We start from the raw sequence: 7,827 nt of genomic DNA on the forward strand, positions 1-7,827 counted from the left end.
GTGTAAATGTTTCATGGAAAACACATGACGCTAACTCTGCTTTCTCTGTATAAACCCACACAGGTCTTCCCCAATTAGTCATCCCGTTATCAGTCTTACTCTACCAAGGAGCAGCCATGCAACTTTCCATAAGGTCAAGCAAAACTACATCCGTATAATTATTACACTTGGCTCCATCACATTTCCTCTTATACAGCCAAACAATTCTCCACGTGATTTTATTATCATCACCATACTGAAACAACTCACTCGTAATCCTTCAACTTCTGGAACGTTCGATTCTTCAGCCTTTTAATTGTGTTCTTACATGCTCAGACACACACACACACACACACATATATATATATATATATATATATATATATATATATATATATATATATATATGTGTGTGTGTGTGTGTGTGTGTGTATACATTATTATACACACATACATATACATATATATATATATATATATATATATATATATATATATATATATATATGTATGTATGTATATGTATGTATGTATGTATGTATGTATGTATGTAGGCTATGTGTGTGTGTGTACACAAACGCACACACACACATATATATATATGGGTCTGTCATGTGCATACACATGTAACGTACACACCTACTATATACATGTCTGTATATAATACATCTATGAAAACTAAAGCTATTTCAAGAGGCGCGAGTAAAGTCATCTTTAGTTTTTGGATGTAAGAAATTATATGAAAAAGTGAGGGGAAACCGATATAATGTATTCATTGCCTTAAAAAATTCAAAAGCAATTTCCACATCTTTTTACCATTCAAGACAGAACTTTTCATCATCTCCGGAATATGGAAATTCTTAAAGAAAGTAACAACCTGAATAACTCGAGCTCTCTGAGCGCCCTTAAACCATACCATGAACGCTGGTTCCGGAACCAGAGGTGGGGGTGGGTGAGTGGGTGGTGGGGGTTTTGGTTGGTGGGTGGGAGCTGTTATGGATTTGGGGAGAGACTCGGTTTTGTTTGTTGGCGAATCAAGTCGTCATAATGAAGCGGATGTGGTTATTTCATTCAGCGTATTATCGTGGTCTTTTGATATCCCAGGAGAGCCATCGTTCCAGCCACACGAAAAGGCCTCGGCGTCAGATCCCCAAAAACAAAGCTGGCACGTAAACATGAGTCAGAGAAGGTAGAGATGGGGGAGATAATTAGAGTGCTTTATGTTAATGAACCCTCCGTTAAACGTGTTAAAAGATAAGACGAACTCAAATGAACAAGTTGTTGCTGTTGTGATGGAGAACGCAGCTAATAATAAAACGCAAAGGGAAAAGACAGCAACAACTGAGATGGTGCATTCCAGCATTTATCTAAGCTGCATTCTGCATTTTTATCTCGGCTGCTGGGTTCGCGGCGGTCTGCAATCGCCTCAGACTCTCAGGATTCATAATGACAAGTTGGAGGTTCCATCTATCAAATGCTGGAGGCAACTATATTAAATTACGAAACTTCATTAGAATATCTCAATTTCTGCGACTCCGTAAGGCTAATTCTGAATTTTCATGACACAAACTAAGTAAATTCGCACAGCTCATCCAGTAATTTCATGAATCAAATTCTGCGAAAGTTCGTTAAGATCTTAGTCAACGATACGGCTCACTAACGTTCGCAGCTTATAATACAGTTACCAGGGGAGCTTAAGGCATTTGTTTTTGCTGATGGACACGCAATCCTTCTGTATCAGAGTTGTCTCGGCTTCTCTCACATGAAATGTTCGCTACTAATAAGTTCCAGAGAGAGAGAGAGAGAGAGAGAGAGAGAGAGAGAGAGAGAGAGAGAGAGAGCTTAATATTACTGCAAGCTTTTTCAGCACACCTCTCTGAGCAACATCCTTCGTACAGAAGAGAGATAATATTTCATAGACTATCTATAAAGAAACAACATTTAGCACTAGCATTAGATAGATGGCGCAACCACTCCCCTCAAAAAAAAAAAAAAAAAAAATCGGAAGGTAATTGTCCGTAAATGATTTCTTGCGCCACCTAGCATTAAACAACAACCTTTGTTTAGAGAACAACATATATAAAGAACATTCTTTTTACAAGTAAATCTGATTGCTGTCTTCTCTTAGGTTTCTGTATTATTTGAAAATCATTAAATTATTTAAACAATCAAAATATTATCTACGGCAAAAACATTTTTCATCAAAACCAACCCCATGAAAGGGTCTGGACCGAGCAAATTAATCAATCAACCATTTCCTGCGGCACCCGCGGCGATGCATAGTGCCTCGATGAAATCACGCCACCACATTCTGTCCTGGGCTAACTCCTCAAGATCTTACCAACACTTGTCTCCTGCTTCCCGCCTCATTGTCCTCACCCACGTCTCCTTTGGCCTACCTCTACCTCTGCTACCAAGGGCAACCCACCCCGGTGTATCCCGTACTATATTCCCGAAACCCACCCCGGTGTATCTCGTAATATTCCCTGTCTTCTATACACATGGCCTAGCCACTTCCAGCGTGAGAACCTAACATACTCATCGACCGGCTGCACCCCGTTACTTCTCTAATTCTGTTATTTGATATCCTATCCCTCAAATTAATTCCTAATATTCTTCTGAGCGCCTTATTTTCCAATGATAAGAATTTATTATCCGAAGTCACTGCACTGTACCATGACTCATGTCCATAAATCAAAACACGCCTAACCACTACCTTATAAATTTTGATTTTTGTATGCACAGAAAAATTGCTATTATTCCAAATAATTTTAAGCACTCCCATTGCCTGGTGAGCCTTTTTTAATCTTTCCATAAATTCTGTGTTCAGAGAACCATCCTTATCTAAATAAGTGCCTAAATATTTAAACATATCCACTTATCCGAGCAAAAAGGAAGGAGAAAATATCAAAACCATTTCAAATTAACGAGATGTGGAAGAACATACTTTGAGAACAGAAATCTACATAGATATGTTTGTTAAAAACTTAACCTTTCTTGCTGAGGGAGTATTGGCTTTGTGATGTGACAGCTATTTGGTCACATTTAATTTTTAAAGACTGGGTTGAATTTTATCTTAAAAAATAACGTTTTGCATGAACTGAGGATCAGCAGAACCTCAAGCATCACAGAACATTATCTGAATAGTAATGAGCTGTTGTTGTCATAGAGAAATTTCAGTGTTGATAATAACATTACTTGATTATCCATGGAACACGTACACTTTCAAAGATTCAGGGTTCTTTTACAGATTTAAAAAGAAATACACGTAATTTTTTGTTCTAACACATTTTTGGTATTCCAATACCTCCTTTCTATCTTATGATGAGTGTACATACACATACACACACACACACACACACACACACACACACACACACACACACATATATATATATATATATATATATATATATATATATATATATATATATATATATATATATATATATATATATATATATATATATATACTAGCTAAAACTTGAAATTACCTAATTCATAAAAGTAAGTAGTGAGTTTCATGTAATTCTGAAATAGGGAAATAGCTACTTAATCTATTTAATTTGTGAAATGGGCGAGTGCGTCTGTTCTCAGATTTGGAAAGAAGCCACCAAGGAATGCTTCCAATCAGATATTTTTATCTAAGCAATAAGGTTCGAAGTTTACCAGAGCAAAAATTTAATTTCAACATAAAAATGACAGAAACGCTAGCATTTACAAAAATCATGAAAAATACAAGATACGATATCATTAAGATCAAATTTTTCCTGATCTACTTTAAATTCAGATTGCGTATTTGCAAAACTGTCAAACTGGCTGAAACATTACTTTTTTACAAGAATTGTAGCTATGGGTAAGACACGAAACTAACAGACAATATCTACAAAAAATAAACAGATAATCACCGAAAAACCGGTAAAATAAATTGCAATTTTCATTAATTGTTATTGCAGGAATTGTTGAGAGGATGACAGTCGGTGGGATCAAACCGGCCATTTTCCTGCCAAGCGCACTGCTGACGAACAAATCTCGCAATAGTTATAAGTAAGCTCCCAGATGCACGGATAAAAGTGACAGCAAAAACCATTCTTGATACATTTACTCTGTAAGCAGTTCTCTATTGTAAAGAGGAGACAGTAGTAGAACAGTCCACTGGAAGAAGTCAGTATCAATTTCCCTATCAATACTGAATTTGCCCTTTCAACAGAGCCTTGACTTTGCGTGTCTCTGTGGACGAGACGCAGCTTTAACCTCATCTTTCATTTCAGTAACCTCAGCAGGTACAAATGCTGATCCCTTTAAAAATCAGTTTTTGCAACAACGATAGCAAAAATGTTTAAGAGGTAGTGAGCAATTTCAGTGGTCAGCAGTAAATCTGAGAGGTTTTAGGATGGGAAATTTTGACATGTTGTCCCAATGAATATCAAAACACGCCTGTCCGGTGTTCACTGCATGTTGATTTGATCGACTTGCCTTTGGCTGTCACATTCATGAGTCCTGAGTGGTCTCACTAAAAGACCTTTGTCTGGTTTACGGTTTTTCTTTTAAATAGTGTCACATAAAAAAGTTATAATTTTTGGCTTAATGGCCACATATTTGTTCTGGTGAACAGTGCCTCTATGTGGGTATCTAGTAACTCTTGCCTGCTGAGAAGATATCTGATTTGGTTAGTGGTCTCTCTTCTCTGCTGTGAGGAACAGAAATATTAGATCATATTTAACTAGCTTAACAAGCTACTGTAGCTTGCTTTTACTGTATATATCTGACAGGGTTATAATAGCTCTCGCACTATCACCAATCTACATGAAAAGAAACGGGAAGACAGGCAGGCAGTCAGAGAGCGGAAGAAAGATTGGAATAATTTTCCTTACTCAGTAACTACAGCTTTTCCCTTCACAACTAGTTCCTCGTTGGGAGAGTCGGTAGAGTTGTGGGCTACCACTCGCTAGGCCCGAGTTCGAATCTCCGACCGGCTAATAAAGAATTACAGGAATTTATTTCTGGTGATAGAAATTCATTTCTCGCTATAATGTGGTTCGGATTCCACAATAAGCTGTAGGTCCCGTTGCTAAGTAACAAATTGGTTCTTAGCCACGTAAAATAAGTCTAATCCTTCGCGCCAGCCCTAGGAGAGCTGTTAATCAGCTCAGTGGTCTAGTAAAACTAAGGTATACTTTTTCCCTTCACAACTAATATAAAATAACTTTCATATCGTTCATGGATGGTCATGGAGAGAGAGAGATTGATTGATTAATTGAGGGTTATCTGGCGTCACAACTACCAGGGTCACCGACGCCGTGGAGAGAGAGAGAGAGAGAGAGAGAGAGAGAGAGAGAGAGAGAGAAGACTTCGTCCCGCCAGCACTGAAAACCTCAAACTTCTGTTGTATATTGAAATATGATCGTCGATCGTTTCCATCTGTTGATGGATCTGACAAGATTTTAATCAAAGAGTGCTAACCTGTAACATCAGATGGAAAGTGTCAGCATCACTCAGCTTTCTCTTGAGCCTTTCACAAAAGCGCATCCTTCCGTCCAAACAGGCTTTGTCTCAATGGAAAAAGTGAACGATTTGTAACAGATCCCAACACCACAAGCTGCAGTATCATTCATGATGCTTTAATTGCTTATCTGTTACTTTTCTATTCAAGTTACTCTTAACACTGCGGTAAAGTTTATATTATTAGTTTTATTAGGTTTTTATAAAAAAAAAAAACATCTTTAAGAATGACTCTGATTTGACGTATAGCCTATTCCTTTGTCATTTCTTCTGATATGCCTTCCTCAGAAAATAAGTTGCCTGTGCCTAAAAATACACTGCTTAAATCATTATTTATGCAAATTTTGGAGAACATTCACACTTGAGGAAACTGGATACGTGTTTCTTCAGATTAGCAGCCATTTGCCTTTTTCAAAAATTAATCCGACTCCCCGCCTATTTCATGAATCGGTCAATTTCAAATCTAGGAAACTGCGTATCAGGCAAATATGGAAACAGAAATTCTTTATATGCAATTTTGTTATTCAAAAGCATAATGTTACTGGCAAGTCATGTGTGTGTGTGTGTGTGTGTGTGTGTGTGTGAGAGAGAGAGAGAGAGAGAGAGAGAGAGAGAGAGAGAGAGAGAGAGAGAGAGAGAGAGAGAGAGTTTAATTACATTTTTCCTCATTTTATGATAGTTATTTTAGAAGTGGTGAATTCTGGGAGAGGAACGTACGGTCTCCATAAGCCTGTTTTGCTCTGTTGACTAAAACAGGGAATAACAGCATTCAGCAAAACTAGACGGCAATCGTAACTGTACCACTTTCTGTAACCATCCTCTCCAGATACTAGAGGCCCACTGGCCAAACTGCCTCCTAAGCCACCTACCTAGACTTGCAAGCGTCTGTTAAGATTTATCTTTTATATTCCTTCGCAAGACTTTGGACCGATATCTTGGCCCCATCTTCACCCGTGGAGTCATACTTGAATCAACACTACATAAAGATGAATGTATATTAACCTGAATTAACTTCAGTCCTGTTGATCTAGAGTTTTTCCCCAGAGTTTTCCTACATATTCCTACGTGAAACTTTTGACTCCTGCAGCAGTTACATTCTAGCCCGGGGCCACAGTTTGGGCAAAATTGGATTTACACTACACTAGGAAGTTTTCATATATATTTTGTCATTTCCAACCCAACAGCTCTCCTTTGTAAGGAGACTTGGCCACCCATTAGAAAAAATTTTCACCCCTTTTATCGAAAGGTACTTTTTCATCAAGTGATGCAGTGGTTCTGGAGACGTGGAAAATCTAATAAGTTTATGTCAGACATACATACATACATACATACATACATACATACATACATACATACATACATACATACGCCAAACAAACTTTGATCAGAAGAGCTCAGCTGAACCTTTAGCTAAGGTAAGCTTAAAAGGGTGAATGCTATGAAAATTCTTTTTTCATATGTATACCCTTTCCCACATAGCCTATGTATTACTGATTCAAAATCATTTAACATAAGAATTATGCATCTCCATCAACACAAATGATTAAGATAAAGAACTCTTCTGGTGTTGATGGAGTCAAAATTACGGACTCAAGTTGACCATATTAGAACAGTCGTGTTTAATCAATATACATGCAAATATGATAAAGCACCATATATGAATAAACGGCATCATATAATACAATAGTATCTAGTAACAATTAGTCCGAAATTTTATTCCCCGCCACTCCCCCGCCAAATAAAAGGAAACAAACAAACTACCTGCTGCCTATATAAATTTGAAATATCTGATTCACTGAAACCTGTTCAGTCAATTCGATTTCAATTTGGTCGATTCATTGGATATTTATCGACTAAACACCTGGTTACTTTAAGGGTAGAAAGCGACGTGTATTTTCAAGATTCATTGTTAATATTTATGTTACTATATCCCGTACCTTTAAAACATCAGTGGATTGTGACTAAGTAAAATATTAAAATACCTGCTGACAGAGAGAGAGAGAGAGAGAGAGAGAGAGAGAGAGAGAGAGAGAGAGAGAGAGAGAGAGAAAATCCTATCCGCGTTTATAGTTAAATCGAAACTCAGTTATAGTCTACATTACTTTGTAACTCTCGAAAATGAATTTTCATATTAGTCTGCACTCCTCCCCTTTTCCCATTGTGCAATCCTCCGGGTAAACTAAACTTGGAGAACTTTTGTTTTAACCTGATGCTTCGTTCAGCATTTTCCCGTAATAATGTTTTATAGTTTTTTTCACGGGGTGGTGCATGATGGATATTTCTGCCTTGTACCTTGACATTTTTCCTGTTTCCTGGTAATGCTTTTATCCAACCCAGGCAGGAATA

The sequence above is a fragment of the Macrobrachium rosenbergii genome, chromosome 3 (assembly GCF_040412425.1).
Source record: "Macrobrachium rosenbergii isolate ZJJX-2024 chromosome 3, ASM4041242v1, whole genome shotgun sequence".
Classification (NCBI taxonomy): domain Eukaryota; kingdom Metazoa; phylum Arthropoda; class Malacostraca; order Decapoda; family Palaemonidae; genus Macrobrachium; species Macrobrachium rosenbergii.